The sequence below is a fragment of the Notolepis coatsorum genome (assembly GCF_963971535.1).
Source record: "Notolepis coatsorum genome assembly, chromosome: 7".
Lineage (NCBI taxonomy): Eukaryota > Metazoa > Chordata > Actinopteri > Aulopiformes > Paralepididae > Notolepis > Notolepis coatsorum.
Window position 1 is genome coordinate 17,054,984 of NC_140171.1, and position 17,853 is coordinate 17,072,836.

A 17,853-nucleotide genomic window follows, 5' to 3' on the forward strand; every position below is an offset into this window, starting at 1 on the left:
GATAGGAGGGGCATGCACGCCATGCAGGGAAGATTCCCCATCAGCTTGAGACGACTAAGACAGATGACTACTAAGACATCGGGTTGTGATAATAATACCGGAGTGAGCCGGTATATTTATCAACCGAGCATCACAATCACAACCGCTAGTGTAGCTCAACGGTGAGACGACAGCCACGTTGTTACTTTGTAGCTAATGATTCACACCATGTATTCAGCTAAGTTGTTACTTTGTAGCTAAGGATTCACACCATGTATTCAGCTAAGTTGTTACTTTGTAGCTAATGATTCACACCATGTATTCAGCTAAGTTGTTACTTTGTAGCTAATGATTCGCATCATGTATTCAGCTAAGTTGTTACTTTGTAGCTAAGGATTCACACCATGTATTCAGCTAAGTTGTTACTTTGTAGCTAATGATTCACACCATGTATTCGGCTAAGTTGTTACTTTGTAGCTAAGGATTCACACGATGTATTCAGCTAAGTTGTTACTTTGTAGCTAAGGATTCACACCATCTATTCAGCTAAGTTGTTACTTTGTAGCTAATGATTCACACCATGTATTCAGCTAAGTTGTTACTTTGTAGCTAATGATTCACACCATGTATTCAGCTAAGTTGTTACTTTGTAGCTAATGATTCACACAATGTATTCAGCTAAGTTGTTACTTTGTAGCTAATGATTCACATCATGTATTCAGCTAAGTTGTTACTTTGTAGCTAATGATTCACACCATGTATTCGGCTAAATTGTTACTTTTTAGCTAAGGATTCACATCATGTATTCAGCTAAGTTGTTACTGTGTAGCTAATGATTCACACCATCTATTCAGCTAAGTTGTTACTTTGTAGCTAATGATTCACATGATGTATTCAGCTAAGTTGTTACTTTGTAGCTAATGATTCACACCATGTATTCGGCTAAGTTGTTACTTTGTAGCTAATAATGATTCACATCACATGTTCAGCTAAGTTGTTACTTTGTAGCTAATGATTCACACCATGTATTCAGCTAAGTTGTTACTTTGTAGCTAATGATTCACACCATGTATTCAGCTAAGTTGTTACTTTGTAGCTAATAATGATTCACATCACATATTCAGCTAAGTTGTTACTTTGTAGCTAATGATTCACATCACATATTCAGCTAAGTTGTTACTTTGTAGCTAATGATTCACATCATGTATTCAGCTAAGTTGTTACTTTGTAGCTATTTGATTCACATCATGTATTCGGCTAAGTTGTTACTTTGTAGCTAATGATTCACACCATGTATTCAGCTAAGTTGTTACTTTGTAGCTAATGATTCACACCATCTATTCAGCTAAGTTGTTACTTTGTAGCTAATGATTCACACCATGTATTCAGCTAAGTTGTTACTTTGTAGCTAATGATTCACATCATGTATTCAGCTAAGTTGTTACTTTGTAGCTAATGATTCACACCATGTATTCAGCTAAGTTGTTACTTTGTAGCTAATGATTCACATCATGTATTCAGCTAAGTTGTTACTTTGTAGCTAATGATTCACACCATGTATTCAGCTAAGTTGTTACTTTGTAGCTAATGATTCACACCATGTATTCAGCTAAGTTGTTACTTTGTAGCTAAGGATTCACATCACATATTCAGCTAAGTTGTTACTTTGTAGCCAATGATTCACATCATGTATTCAGCTAAATTGTTACTTTGTAGCTATTTGATTCACATCATGTATTCAGCTAAATTGTTACTTTGTAATTCGTCTGTAATCTCAAACTGATGGTGAATATCCTTTGATCAATGATTAATCCAGAGAAACTGGTGAGTAGGAGACGGGGTCAGAGGTCAGAGGGGTACGCATCTGTTTGTTGATCACAGGTTGAGGTTCGGGTGGAGTGGGGTTGGCGCAGATATTCAGTGGGGTTTAAAAGCACAGTTATTTAAAATTGTGAATAAGGAGATTTCATTGGCTGAGTGAGGAAGGGGTAAAGGGCTGTTGAAGCACCAATCAGGGCCGGGGGGTGTTCATTGGGCTGGTAGGATTGGTGGGGGGGTGCAGGATCAGAGCACGGAAAGGCTCTTGGTCGTCAAGGAACACTGGGTTGAGTTAGGCGGGGAACAGGTGTGCAGAGGTGGGAAGTAACTAATTACAATTACAACTGCAATTACTGGAGTAATTTGTTTTTGTATTTCATTCTGCTTGTACATTGTATTAGAGTACAGTGAGATCTATCGTTTACAGTTACAAAACACAGGCTTCATGGACTTCACGTGTAATGAAGTGAAACTTGTTTTCTTGATTAAAAAAGTAATAGAAAAATAATTGAATAATAATAAAATCACCAAAACCGGCAAAGACAAGTAGCCTGATCATTTGACAGTAGTGTACTTGAGTACATATATAGTGTGCTACCGTCTTACCTGTACTACAGTCATTTTGTAGACATAATAGTGTACCATTACTCCAGTGTAAGTACAATTTCACTGAGGTAGCAGTGCTTCTACTCAAGTTATATATATTCCAGCGGTCTTTCCACCTCTGCAGATGTAGTCGGATTAAGGCTTTTGTTTAAAACATTTCTTGTGAGGGGAGGGAGGAATGACATGACACCAGACAGCGACATATAAACAAGTTAGTCTTTGTGCTGCTAACGGTCTCTGCTCTCTCTCTCTGGTGGTCCACTGTCTACCATCCCTCCTCCGCTCCTCTCTCTCTCTCTCTCTGGTCTCTCCACTGTCTACCATCCCTCCTCCGCTCCTCTCTGGTCTCTCCACTGTCTACCATCCCTCCTCCGCTCCTCTACTCTCTCTCTCTGGTCTCTCCACTGTCTACCATCCCTCCTCCTCTACTCTGCTCTCTTTCTCTCTGGTCTCTCCACTGTCTACCATCCCTCCTCCTCTACTCTACTCTCTCTCTCTGGTCTCTCCACTGTCTACCATCCCTCCTCCTCTACTCTGCTCTCTTTCTCTTGTCTCTCCACTGTCTACCATCCCTCCTCCGCTCCTCTACTCTCTCTCTCTGGTCTCTCCACTGTCTACCGTCCCTCCTCCTCTACTCTGCTCTCTTTCTCTCTGGTCTCTCCACTGTTTGCCATCTCTCCTCCTCTACTCTGCTCTCTTTCTCTCTTGTCTCTCCACTGTCTACCATCCCTCCTCCGCTCCTCTCTCTCTGGTCTCTCCACTGTCTACCATCCCTCCTCCTCTACTCTCTCTCTCTCTCTCTGGTCTCTCCACTGTCTACCATCCCTCCTCCTCTACTCTCTCTCTCTCTCTGGTCTCTCCACTGTCTACCATCCTTCCTCCTCTACTCTACTCTCTCTCTCTGGTCTCTCCACTGTCTGCCATCTCTCCTCCTCTACTCTCTCTCTGGTCTCTCCACTGTCTACCATCCCTCCTCCGCTCCTCTCTCTCTCTCTGGTCTCTCCACTGTCTACCATCCCTCCTCCGCTCCTCTCTCTCTCTCTATGGTCTCTCCACTGTCTACCATCTCTCCTCCTCTACTCTGCTCTCTCTCTCTGGTCTCTCCACTGTCTACCATCCCTCCTCCTCTCCTCTGCTCTCTCTCTCTCTCTGGTCTCTCCACTGTCTACCATCCCTCCTCCTTTACTCTGCTCTCTTTCTCTCTGGTCTATCCACTGTCTGCCATCTCTCCTCCTCTACTCTGCTCTCTCTCTCTTGTCTCTCCACTGTCTACCATCCCTCCTTCTGTTGTAAAGCACTTTGAGCTGCCATTTCTGTATGAAAGATGCTATACAAATAAAGTTTATCATTATTATTATTATATTACCATCCCTCCTCTGCTCTGCTGCTCTCTCTCTGGTCTCTCCGCTGTCTACCATCCCATCTCCAGTCTGCCCACTACCTCTCTCCATCTCTCTTCTGTCCACGTAACCTCGCTCTCCATCTCTCTTCTGTCCACGTAACCTCCCTCTCCATCTCTCTTCTGTCCACGTAACCTCTCTCTCCATCTCTCTTCTGTCCACGTAACCTCTCTCTCCATCTCTCTTCTGTCCACGTAACCTCTCTCTCCATCTCTCTTCTGTCCACGTAACCTCTCTCTCCATCTCTCTTCTGTCCACGTAACCTCTCTCCTCGGGGGTCAATTCACTTTGAATTCCATCGATTCACTCTGAATTCCACCAATTCAGGAAGTTGATTTTTTTCCCTTTTTTATTTCTTCTTCAGAATTCCATTTTGAGATTTCCATCAGTCTACAGCCAGTAGCCATCATCATTCAGAACGTTCAGTTACCAAAACAGCGTTGTCACCGTGGAAACGTACATCATGCCAGTTAGGGTACCTTGTGTACACTATACTGCACCTGTGTATATACTGTATACTTTACTTACTCATAGTATATATTCAGAATCTAAGTGTCATTGACCATATTTATTGTAACGTATAATCTGATAGGGCACACAGACCCTCATCTGTGCACCTTTCATCACATTGCCTACTTGCTCATTTGCGTATATTCAGAGATTTTTACCTTTCTACTGTGCTAAAATTGAATTGCCTGTATTTATGTCTATTCTACTATTACCCTGCCCATACCTGTACCCCCCCCCCCCCCCCCCCCATGCTGCTATGATGCCTGAATTTCCTCAAGGGGATCAATACAGGAATATCTTATCTTATTTTGTGTTAAACAATGGAAAGGGGCGCTTCCCTCATTGCCAGAAGCAGCGTCGTCTCCCAGTGCAGCATCCTTCCTTTTTTTTTGATCTTTTTCCCCCTCCTTTTTCCTCCGATTTTCTCCCATCCCAATGTTAGTCGTTATGCCAATTCCCAATCCCCTTCCTGGTCGCTGCGCACTTACCCCCCACAGTCGGTCTGGGAGAGTGGAGGCTATCACGTGCTTCCTCCGACACACGTCTAGCCAATCAACCGCTTCTTTTCACCTGGCAGCGCGGACTCTCACTGAGAGGGCGTAGCGTGTGGAAGGATCACACTACCCCCCTTAGATCCTATCCGCGCTTAGCAGGCGCCCCGACTGAACTGTAGGAGTCGCTGTTTACAACGACCCGGACCCACCCGCCAGCTTCTCCCACCCTCTAATACAGCCAATTGTATTAGTGTGAACGGCCAGCCAAGCTGGTGACAACCCCGGAGCTGTGAGCTGGATTCGAACAGGCGAATCCAGCGTCTCCGGTGTTGGTGACGAACGCAATCTCCGCTACGCCACATGACCGCCCCTAGTGCAGCATCCTTCCTATAGTTAACTAGCTGCTGTCTGTCTCCCCCCCTCCTATCTCCCCTCCCGTCTCCCCTCCCCTCCCCTCCCCTCCCCTCCCACCTCCCCTCCTGCCTCCATCCACCGTGTCTCTCCGTCGTACCTTTTCCGTGCACTTCATGATCTGGACGGCGAGCTCGTTGACGACCAGGTCAACACATTTCAGACAGGGCTCTTTCAGCTTAATGACCTGCTTTTTCACTATGGCCTCGAACGCCATGTCTGGGGTGAACAGCCCTGTCCTGCGGGGCGGGGCGGTGGGGGGCATCATGGCGAGGAGGCGGGGTGTTTTTAATGTCGGGGCGCAGCAGGAGGAGGAGGAGGAGGAGGAGGAGGAGGAGGAGGAGGAGGAGGAGGAGGAAGCGGGGCAGTTGCCGTGGTGACGGATAAGAGGAGTGGCGTGGATGGGGGGGGGGGGGCGAGGGGGGGTCGCAGTGGTTTGAGGAGAGGAGAGAAATGTAGAGGTGAAGAGGAGGAGAAGAAAGGGCAGAGATTGAGGGAAGATAAGAGCGATAAAGGAAAAGGGGGAAAAAATAGACGTTAGTTTAGTTAGTCCTAGTTCCTGTTACACACAAACAAAGACAAGCTGCAGGTTTCTCCCAGAGATTCTTGAAGTGAAGGCTCTGGATTTTAGAACTCTGTCTGTCTGACACTTAGAACTATATCTGTCTGACACTTAGAACTATATCTGTCTGACACTTAGAAAGAACTCTATCTGTCTGACACGTAGGACTCTATCTGTCAGACACTTAAGTGAATGACCTGTGGTTTGCCTTTTGATCAAACTTTCAAAAGGAGAGTAGAAATAGCCCCTATTTTTCATACTAACTACAGCATCTACTAAAAGCTACTGTATAGCAGACAATCACAGTGACATGTCTCATCTGAGCCGTCTGGTGTGTGTAAGTCAGGTCAGATCATTTGTATAGCAGACAATCACAGTTACATGTCTCATCCGACTTCACAGGCCCACATTACTTTAGGGGGATTAAAGCGATTCATTGTGCTGATGTTTGCCATTTTGAGATAATCTGCATCTAATCGGCATCGACCGATCCCTGAGTTCACAAAGCAGATGAACAAAAGATGTCTGCAGACACATCTTGCCTTTGTGTGCTTGCTTTTCTCTCTCCCTCTGTGTGTGCGTGTGTGTGTGTGTGTGTGTGTGTGTGTGTGTGTGTGTGTGTGTGTGTGTGTGTGTGTGTGTGTGTGTGTGTGTGTGTGTGTGTGTGTGTGTGTGTGTGTGTGTGTGTGTGTGTGTGTGTGTGTGTGGGTGTGTGTGTGTGTGTGTGTGTAGGTGTGTGTGTGTGTAGGTGTGTGTGTAGGTGTGTGTGTAGGTGTGTGTGTGTGTGTGTGTGTGTGTGTGTGTGTGTGTGTGTGTGTGTGTGTGTGTGTGTGTGTGTGTGTGTGTGTGTGTGTGTGTGTGTGCGCGTGTGTGTGTGTGCTTCAATACACCAAGCTAACTTGGCACAGGGTTTAATGACAGATAGTAGTGGATCCGAGGGTCAGAATCTCCACCCGTCACATTGTCGTCACCTCTAACATCAGTCACTTGGTAGATGACATGAGCAGGCTGCGAGCGTGAACTATTTAAAATAAGTGCCCTGCAGAGACAGATCTACTTAAGCAAACAGAGACAATGCACACGGACAATAACATTAGTGTTAAATAAATGGTCATTTAAGTTCAGCAATTTCGTGTCTCATTTGTTATTTGTTATTAAATTGTTGTATCTTATCAGGCGTTCTCTAAATATTGGCATTGGCCATTGAAAAACTTGGATCAGTCGACCACTAGAAACAACACCCCCTGACCTTTAACCTCAGTTTTGTCACGTTTTGCGTCTATAAGGGTATATTTGAAACTTTGTATCTAAACACGGCTCTTATAGAGTCAAAATCTGCTCTTATGGATACATACTATGTACACTGTGGTTTAAAAAGGTAGAATCTATAATGCTGTCAAACAGCAGCCTATTGGCACTATATAGCTATATATATATATAATACATATATATATAAAACATAATAGTTATATATAAATTATATATATATAAAAACACAATAGTTATATATATATATAAAAACATAAGTGTTGTGAAGGATCAGATTAAACCGAATATATATATTTATTTATGGATATATATTGAATAGTATTTGTATATCGTTTGATATCCCTTGTATATTCCTTGTACATATACACGGAATATTCCTTTAGTCTACTACAGCCCATAATAGTTCATTCTCTTATTGGACAAAAGGACCAGGCGCCAGGGACCAGCCCCTGGCGTTCAAGTTCAAAGGTACCGACGAGACATGCCCTTACTAGCCCCGGCTCCGCGCAGGAATACGGCTACCGAAAGCAGAGTGGCACTATTTGTTCACCGTGCATATAAATATGGCGCAAGTAAATGTAGACGACCCTTAGTCCTTTACCCTTCTACCCAACTAAGTAACAGAACGTGAAGCCTCACCCCACGATACCGCGTGCGGTGTAGTATGGCCTGTTTGGCCTTAGAATAGCATTGAGACCTCGTGCGAATTAATAGCTGAATTGCCAGAGTTTGGCACCGTATTTCTATTGAGTAATAATAGTCTATTATGTATGGTGCATCGTGCGGTTAGAGTTCTAAAGTGAGCAGCACCCCCATCGCTTCCTCGTGTTATCTAGAGTCTTAACCAGGTTGGGCAGACCACACGTGGTGCTTTCATCCGAGGAGTTCTAGGCGAGGACCGAGTGGACCTGTACATTGGATTACCTACCCGACGACTGCTGAGCCCTATGCGGCATGGAATATATATTTGCTTTGGTACTTTGATTTGTGGAGCGGATAATCGCCAACACCGGTGAGTGTTGGATCTACCCCGAAAGGAGTCAAGGTGAGACGGCGCTCAGACCAGACTGAGGTCGCCTCGCTTCTTCTTCACTGTGGAGCTACAGCTACAGCTCCAGCCTACAAGAGAGCCAAGGTGTATTCATCTGTGGATCAAGATTCTACTGCACTGTCTTCTGTATGTGAAGTCTCCCTAGACATCGTTGACCAGACGGGATACTGCCGACGGCTCTCCTACCCCCCCTACTGGCTTACAACCGGCAGGACCCCCTACAGTATATCCAGCTATAATCATTAAGTGACCATAGATATAATTCCCTAAGAGCCAGGTTGTATACTTGCTTCCTGCGTAACCAGAGATTGGACATTCAGTGTTGATTTGCCTACGAGTACTCATTTGCCTTACAAGAGCATTCAAATCATAAATGTAATGGTGAATATTATATGTACCTTTTGCTATATATTAAATATTTGATTATTACCTTTGTGTGGACTTGGTTTCATGGTGGGAAAGTGTTCATCATATTTAGATATTGTGTACTGTATGGCCAGTAGTTAAAGTACATAAAGCGGTAGTGGTTTAATGATACCATACTTATCAATACAGTCAGGGAATTGTACCCCTCAGTTACAATAAGTTATATAAAAACACAATAGTTATATATATATAAAACATAATATAGTTATATATATAAAAAAAAACATAATAGTTTTATATATATATATAAAAAGTAAAACATAATATAGTTTTTATATATATATATATATCTATATAACCCTATATAGAGCCTGAGGTGTGGCCAGTAGTAGCAACCCCTCCCCCCACTCAACTCCAACCCGCACATCAGACACATATATATATTTTAAAATGTAAACAAGGAAGGTGCAATACCAAGCGGGACTCTTTTGCCTAGAAGTCAGTGCTTTTGGCGGCATGACATCCTCTAACTGTAAAGAGGTGGCAGCAGCAGCGGGGAAGAACATGGAAGAAACCTCAGGAGGGAAGTGACAGTCAGGCGTGCAGTGTGATCGGTCGGTGGGTCGGTCCTGAGGCAGGAGGCTACACATTGACAGACCATGCATCCGGTGGATACCTTGTTGGTGCACTGTCTGACTGTGTTGATCAGCTCCTGGATGACCAGGTCGATGCACTTCAGACAGGGCTCTTTCAGCTTAATGATCTGCTTTTTCACTATGGCCTCAAACGCCAGGTCTGGGGTGAACAGCCCTGTCCTGAAGGACAGACACACACGCACACACGCACACACACACACACACACACACACACAGAGACAGACACAGACACGCAAACAGAGATAGACACACACACACAGACACACGCACGCAAAGACAGATACACACACACACAGAGACATGGAGCCAATAGTAGAGGTAGGAAGGTGTGGACATGGAGAGAGAGAGAGAGAGAGAGAGAGAGAGAGAGAGAGAGAGAGAGAGAGAGAGAGAGAGAGAGAGAGAGAGAGTGGAGATAAATAACATGGCAGACAGGCAAACGGACAGGAAAGACGCACAATGATAAGGAAAATGAGAGAGAGAAAGTCAGGTGGACAAAGACAGACGGGGGGGGGAATGATAGGCTTGCATACTTGGACACATTCTTGGCCTCTTGTAATGAAAACTACAGTCAGACAGTCAGACAAACAAGCAAAAGACAGACAGACATAGAGACAGGCAGACCTGGAGACAGACAGACCTGGAGACAGACAGACATGGAGACAGACAGACATAGAGACAGACAGACAGACAACGTGTCTGGACTTGCCTCACTCCATGGATGTTCTTAATGGCATAGCTGATTTCTCTCCTTAGCTCCTTCTCATCAAACTCCATCTGAAACACACGCACACGCACACACACACACGCACACGCACACGCACACACGCACACACATCTTTATTAGGTACTTTTCAAAACTCTCTTACAAATCCTTAACAACCAGAATACCCATTTAAATCAGAGTAATAGAGTAATACAATATGAATACAATTAAAACAGAAAGCAAGTTATAAGAAAGATATGGTCAAATAAAGCAAAGTAATTAAATAAGTAGCAACGGGGGCCTCAGTATCAGGTTCAGGTTAATGACAGCTGGGGCCTCAGTAGCAGGTTAATGACAGCTGGGGCCTCAGTATCAGGTTCAGGTTAATGACAGCTGGGGCCTCAGTATCAGGTTCAGGTTAATGACAGCTGGGGCCTCAGTATCAGGTTCAGGTTAATGACAGCTGGGGCCTCAGTATCAGGTTCAGGTTAATGACAGCTGGGGCCTCAGTATCAGGTTCAGGTTAATGACAGCTGGGGCCTCAGTAGCAGGTTAATGACAGCTGGGGCCTCAGTATCAGGTTCAGGTTAATGACAGCTGGGGCCTCCGTATCAGGTTCAGGTTAATGACAGCTGGGGCCTCAGTAGCAGGTTAATGACAGCTGGGGCCTCAGTATCAGGTTCAGGTTAATGACAGCTGGGGCCTCAGTAGCAGGTTAATGACAGCTGGGGCCTCAGTAGCAGGTTCAGGTTAATGACAGCTGGGGCCTCAGTATCAGGTTCAGGTTAATGACAGCTGGGGCCTCAGTATCAGGTTCAGGTTAATGACAGCTGGGGCCTCAGTATCAGGTTCAGGTTAATGACAGCTGGGGCCTCAGTATCAGGTTCAGGTTAATGACAGCTGGGGCCTCAGTATCAGGTTCAGGTTAATGACAGCTGGGGCCTCAGTAGCAGGTTAATGACAGCTGGGGCCTCAGTAGCAGGTTCAGGTTAATGACAGCTGGGGCCTCAGTATCAGGTTCAGGTTAATGACAGCTGGGGCCTCAGTAGCAGGTTAATGACAGCTGGGGCCTCAGTATCAGGTTCAGGTTAATGACAGCTGGGGCCTCAGTATCAGGTTCAGGTTAATGACAGCTGGGGCCTCAGTATCAGGTTCAGGTTAATGACAGCTGGGGCCTCAGTATCAGGTTCAGGTTAATGACAGCTGGGGCCTCAGTAGCAGGTTCAGGTTAATGACAGCTGGGGCCTCAGTATCAGGTGCAGGTTAATGACAGCTGGGGCCTAAGTAGCAGAATTGATGGCAGTGGTTTCTGGAGGCCGGCACCTGACATTGTTGTCAAAAGATGTAATTTGGTGAACCCAGCTCTACTATGAACCCAGCTCTACTATGAACCCAGCTCTACTATGAACCCAGCTCTACTATGAACCCAGCTCTACTATGAACCCAGCTCTACTATGAACCCGACAGCCCTACTATGAACCCAGCTCTACTATGAACCCAGCTCTACTATGAACCCAGCTCTACTATGAACCCAGCTCTACTATGAAGAACCCAGCTCTACTATGAACCCAGCTCTACTATGAACCCAGCTCTACTATGAACCCAGCTCTACTATGAACCCAGCTCTACTATGAAGAACCCAGCTCTACTATGAACCCAGCTCTACTATGAACCCAGCTCTACTATGAACCCAGCTCTACTATGAACCCAGCTCTACTATGAACCCAGCTCTACTATGAACCCAGCTCTACTATGAACCCAGCTCTACTATGAACCCAGCTCTACTATGAACCCAGCTCTACTATGAACCCAGCTCTACTATGAACCCAACCCTACAACAAGAACAAATAGCTGCACTGGTCGCCATGCCAACACTTCCTACCTTGACCAGTTCGAAGGGGAAGCGCTCGTGGAAGATGCGGTTGATCTTGGCGCCTCCAGAGAGGTGGGAGGTGTCCACCTGGTCCCCAGATCCCTCGATGCACTTCTCAAAGTCCACCCCAAACTGCTGCACCATCCTGGGGATCAGACAGGTGTCTTCATCTCCTTGATTGTGTGTGTGTGTGTGTGTGTGTGTGTGTGTGTGTGTGTGTGTGTGTGTGTGTGTGTGTGTGTGTGCGTGTGTGTGTGTGTGTGTGTGTGTGTGTGTGTGTGCGTGTGTGTGTGTACTGACTGCAGCAGGGCCTTGGTCTTGCGCGTGGGGTCGTCCGGCCGGAAGTTCTTATATTGCTCCACTTCTTTCTCCAGCGAGAGGAGCTGGCTCTGCAGTTTGCTGCGTAACCCCGGCAACGTGTCCCGGATGTGGTTGGTCAGTTGCTAGTGGGGAGGGACACGGGGTGAGAGCGAATTGAGAGATGGAGAAAGATCTGTGGATTTGTCAACTTGTCGTCACCATAATGTATCCAAGCAGACGCCTTGCATTAACGCCTGAGCACAAGGAGTATGTGTCTGTGTCTTTGTGTGTGCGTGTGTGTGTGCGTGCGTGTGTGTGTGTGTGCGTGTAGGTATGTGTGTGAAGTTCTATTTCCATCGTCTGTTTCACCAGGACATCTCCTTTCTACAAGATTTGGATGTCATGACATTTTACATTGAGTCATTTAGCTGAACGCTTTTATCCAAAGCGACTTCTGACGAGTTCTGTACAACGAGTCAGCAGGACGGGTACAACTCTGGCAGCTAAGGGTCAGTAAGATTGTTCGTCTTGAGTGCATATTATTAGTATAGACATATTAGCATAGTAGGTACTGTAGTAATATAGGCAAGGTATATACCTTGGTAGCAGAGTGCATAATAGTATGAAGGTTAGTAGTTCTTTCAGGTATTGTGTGTTTTTAGTGGATGGCAGAACATTGGGTGGGTTTCGGCTGTCCTGACCCCCTTCCCCCAGGAGCTCAGATAGGAGTGGGTCAGGGGCGGCCAGAAGATGCAGATGACTAATGACTAATACTTGAAGCAATACTGTGTGTGTGTGTGTGTGCGTCTCACCTGGTTGAGTGCCTTCTGCAGGTGAGGTGTGCCCATGCGTTCGGCCATGTGTCTGTAACCGGGGTGGGACAGGAAGAACTTCCTCTCTGCGGCGAGCGCGGCGCCGATATCCTTCTTCCCGTCAATGTCCTTCTGACTGCGGTTCACCACCCCGATGTAACCTACAGGGGGCGCCACAACAACACACACGGCTCATTGGCACCGACTAAAAGAGAGAGAATGCAAGTCAAGTTCAAGTTCTTTAATAGTTGTCATACAGAAGTACAGAATACTTTCATACAAAATGCTTCTTACTGTTACGCTCCAGAGACTGTGCTAGACAAGATAGTATCAAATAACATAATAACATAATATAGCATGAATTTAGAAGAAGAAAATGAGGTCACAGTTGTTCGGTATAGACATATGTACAATGTTCTGAGTTACCATATAATATACAATACACAACTATGCAGTGTACTAATGTACAGTACTATCTAGTGCAAAGCAGAAATGGGATGAGGTACAATTTTAGGTACAATTTACAGTAAGGTGTACGAGTTGTAGTGCAATCCTTCATCCATAAATATAAAGTGTGGGGAGTGGGTGCTACAGTGTGTTTGTTTAAAGTGGGTGTGTGCTATAAAGTGTGTGTAGTGGGTGCTACAGTGTGTTTGTTTAAAGTGAGTGTGTGCGTGTGGATGTGTGTGCTATGTGTGTTTGGTGGTTGTTGTTGTGTAGTGTTCATTCATTGTTCGTTTAGCAGCCTGATGGCCTGGGGATAGAAGCTACTTCTGAGTCTTTCTGTGCTCGCCTTGAGACTCCTGTATCGCTTGCCTGACGGCAGCAGTTCAAAGAGGCAGTTGTTCGGGTGGCTCGAGTCCTTAATAATTCTCTTAGCCTTCCCCTTGCAACGCTTGTAGTAAATGTTCTGGAGGGTGGGGAGCCCCCCTCCGATTGTGCGTTCGGCTGAACGTGTCACTCTTTGTAGTCTGCTTTGGTCTTTTGCAGTGCTATTCCCAAACCAGGAGGTGATGTTGCCGGTCAAGATGCTCTCTATTGTACATGAGTAGAAGTTCTTAAGGATCTTCTGGCTGACTTGGAACTTCCTTAGGCGCCTGAGGAAGTAGAGGCGTTGTCGTGCCTTCTTCACCACACTGTTAATGTGTATGGTCCATTTCAAGTCCTCGGATATGTGGGCTCCGAGGTACTTGAAGCTGTTGACTCTCTCAACCGGTGCCCCGTCGATGCTGAGGGGGCTGTAGTCCTTGACCCCCGACCTCCTGAAGTCCACAATCATCTCCTTTGTTTTGCTGACGTTCAGGGAGAGGCTGTTTTCCTGGCACCATCCCGCCAGGACCTTGACCTCTTCCAGGTAGGCCCTCTCGTCGTTGGCAGAGATCAGGCCCACCACCACTGTGTCGTCAGCAAATTTGACGATTGTATTGCTACTCCGCTGAGCCACACAGTCGTGTGTGTACAGGGAGTAGAGGAGGGGACTCAGAACACAGCCCTGGGGGGCCCCTATGTTGAGGGTGATGGATGAGGAGGTGCAGTTGCCTGCTCTCACCACCTGGGGTCTGCCAGTCAGGAAGTCCAAGACCCACTGGCAGAGGTCATAGCCCAAGCCCAGGTCCCTGAGCTTGGCTATGAGTATGGAGGGGACTATGGTATTGAATGCCGAGCTGTAGTCGATGAATAGCATTCTCACATAGTTCCCCTGCCTCTTGTCCAGGTGTGATGCTGCTGTGTGCAGCACATGGGATATGGCGTCCTCCGTGGACCTGTTGGGGCGGTATGCAAATTGCAGGGGGTCCATGTTGATGGGGAGGGAGGAGCAGATGTAGCCCTTTACTAGCTTCTCAAAGCACTTCATGGCTATGGAGGTGAGAGCTACAGGGCGGTAGTCGTTGAGGCAAGCAGGCTTGGATTTTTTGGGTACAGGGATAATAGTGGACTTCTTCAGGCAGGTGGGGATGACAGCCTGTTCTAAGGACAGGTTAAATATGTCAGTGAATACTGGGGCCAGTTGGTCGGCACAGACTTTTAGGACGCGGCCGGGGATGCCGTCCGGACCTGCTGCCTTCCTGATATTCACTTTTTTAAAGGTCCGCCTCACCTCATGCTCTGTTACCCTGAACACTGCGCCTCCATCAGCAGCCGACCCCCCCCCCCCCATTGCCGAGGCTTGTGAGCTGGTGTTGTTATTACCAGCATCAAACCTCGCATAGAAGGTATTGAGGTCGTTTGCTAAGGAGATGTCACTGTTCAGTTTGAGGGAGGCGCCTTTGTAGTCTGTCATCGTTTTGAGCCCCTGCCACATAGCTCTAGAGTCAGCTTGTTCAAACTGGAGTTCAATTTTATCCCTGTAGCGTCGTTTGGCCTCTGTCACTGTCCTCCTTACGTTGTGTTGCGCCACCTTGTGGTCGTTCATGTTGCCTGCCACTAGGCCGTCATTGTATGCTTTGGTGCGCTCTCTCAGAGCTTCACGGACGGATTTGTCTACCCAGGGTTTTTGATTTGGGTAAACTTTCATTTTGGTAGTGGGGATTGTTTCTTTCACCCTAGTACAGACATAGTCCAGCACTGTCTCCGTGTAGGCATTAATGTTATCTGTGTCGCGGAATACAATCCAGTCTGTGTTGTGAAACACTGACACTAGTGTATCCTCTGACGTCACATCCCATTTCTGCACCTCTCGCGAGACTACGGGAGTACTTTTAATTCTTTGTCTGTACTTTGGTGTAAGGAAAATGGATGCGTGATCTGACTTGCCAAAGCCACTATCAGAATGAGCCTTGTAGCCACCTTTAAATTGCGTGTAACAGTGATCTAGGATGTTACCGCCTCTGGTGTTGCAAGTCACATGCTGGTAGAAATCAGGCAATACCTTTCTCAGATTGGCGCTATTGAAATCTCCCAGTACTAAAATGGCGGCGTTAACGTTCGTCGCTTGTATATTGTTTACCTCGTCGTGGAGTCTGGAGAGCGCGGCGTTGTTGTTGGCTTGCGGTGGAATATACACTCCGACCAGGATGATCGCCGTTAACTCCCTCGGGAGGAAGAAAGGACGACACTTGATGGTTATATATTCCAGTTCTGGGGAGCAGTGATTGGATAATTCCTTCACATTCGTTGGATCACTCCAATTTTTGTTAAACATGAAGGCAATACCTCCACCACGTTGTTTACCGGACTCTGATTGTGTCCGATCCTTCCTATGGATAAAGAAATGATCCGCTGGTTGAATCGCGTGATCTGGAACCTCCGGCGTGAGCCACGTTTCGGTGAAGCAGAGAACGTTGCAGTCCCTGACGTCTCTTTGGTATTGAATCCTTGCTCGGATATCATCCAGTTTATTGTCAATTGATTGTACATTGGCTAGCAATATACTGGGCAATGGCGTTCGGTGGCGTCTGGATCTCAGCCTGTTACGGATCCCAGCTCTCTTCCCACGCCGTCTGGTTCGTTTGTTCCTGGGATCAAGGAACAAAGGCTCTGGTCCCATTCTCCGGAGAATCTCAACAGGCCATTGTTGCGGTTCGGAAAGCTGGTCCAGGGAGTAATCCAATCGGTAAGTTTCCCGTAATCCGATGTCTATAAGTGACTGACGGTCATACACATTAAATGCACCTACTGTTGGTACAGACAAAACTCTTAAAACTATAAATATTAACAAAAGTAAGCACAGTCTCGACGGAGCGAACAGAAAGGCAGCCGGACGTAGCAGCGCCATCCTCTTTTACTACACGCCTGGGGGGGGGGCTCTGTTTCTATACAAATTTGGTACCGATTTCAAACCAGTTAGGTCTAAACAACGATCCTCAGTAGTAGTTCAGCGACAGTGGAACCAGGACTGGGACTAGAGTTGTATTTTCTTAGTATTTTTGGATTAAGCAGTTCTGCAGGTGCAGTAAGACGCTGGTTCTGGTGACTAAGCAGTTCTGCAGGTGCAGTAAGACGCTGGTTCTGGTGACTAAGCAGTTCTGCAGGTGCAGTAAGACGCTGGTTCTGGTGACTAAGCAGTTCTGCAGGTGCAGTAAAAAACACTGGTTCTGGTGACTAAGCAGTTCTGCAGGTGCAGTAAGACGCTGGTTCTGGTGACTAAGCAGTTCTGCAGGTGCAGTAAGACGCTGGTTCTGGTGACTAAGCAGTTCTGCAGGTGCAGTGAGACGCTGGTTCTGGTGACTAAGCAGTTCTGCAGGTGCAGTAAGACGCTGGTTCTGGTGACTAAGCAGTTCTGCAGGTGCAGTAAGACGCTGGTTCTGGTGACTAAGCAGTTCTGCAGGTGCAGTAAAACACTGGTTCTGGTGACTAAGCAGTTCTGCAGGTGCAGTAAAACGCTGGTTCTGGTGACTAAGCAGTTCTGCAGGTGCAGTAAGACGCTGGTTCTGGTGACTAAGCAGTTCTGCAGGTGCAGTAAAAACGCTGGTTCTGGTGACTAAGCAGTTCTGCAGGTGCAGTAAAACGCTGGTTCTGGTGACTAAGCAGTTCTGCAGGTGCAGTAAGACACTGGTTCTGGTGACTAAGCAGTTCTGCAGGTGCAGTAAGACACTGGTTCTGGTGACTAAGCAGTTCTGCAGGTGCAGTAAGACACTGGTTCTGGTGACTAAGCAGTTCTGCAGGTGCAGTAAGACGCTGGTTCTGGTGACTAAGCAGTTCTGCAGGTGCAGTAAGACACTGGTTCTGGTGACTAAGCAGTTCTGCAGGTGCAGTAAGACGCTGGTCCTGGTGACTAAGCAGTTCTGCAGGTGCAGTAAGACACTGGTTCTGGTGACTAAGCAGTTCTGCAGGTTCAGTAACACTGGTTCTGGTGACTAAGCAGTTCTGCAGGTGCAGTGAGACGCTGGTTCTGGTGACTAAGCAGTTCTGCAGGTGCAGTAAAACGCTGGTTCTGGTGACTAAGCAGTTCTGCAGGTGCAGTGAGACGCTGGTTCTGGTGACTAAGCAGTTCTGCAGGTGCAGTAAGACGCTGGTTCTGGTGACTAAGCAGTTCTGCAGGTGCAGTAAGACGCTGGTTCTGGTGACTAAGCAGTTCTGCAGGTGCAGTAAGACGCTGGT

The 17,853-nt window shown here is 46.6% G+C and overlaps 1 pseudogene across 1 annotated transcript in view; it reads right to left on the bottom strand.

Moving 5' to 3' along the window:
• LOC311232647 (dynamin-2-like) overlaps positions 1-17,853 on the bottom strand; it is a 45,702-nt pseudogene that overhangs the window by 4,214 nt on the left and 23,635 nt on the right. Inside the window, exons 6-12 of the transcript XR_014621059.1 lie at positions 12,814-12,974; positions 12,002-12,144; positions 11,711-11,846; positions 9,832-9,899; positions 9,143-9,281; positions 8,998-9,095; positions 5,319-5,457 (exon numbers count right to left, since the gene is read on the bottom strand). The product of XR_014621059.1 is annotated as a dynamin-2-like (transcript). The remainder of the gene's footprint in view (positions 1-5,318; positions 5,458-8,997; positions 9,096-9,142; positions 9,282-9,831; positions 9,900-11,710; positions 11,847-12,001; positions 12,145-12,813; positions 12,975-17,853) is intronic.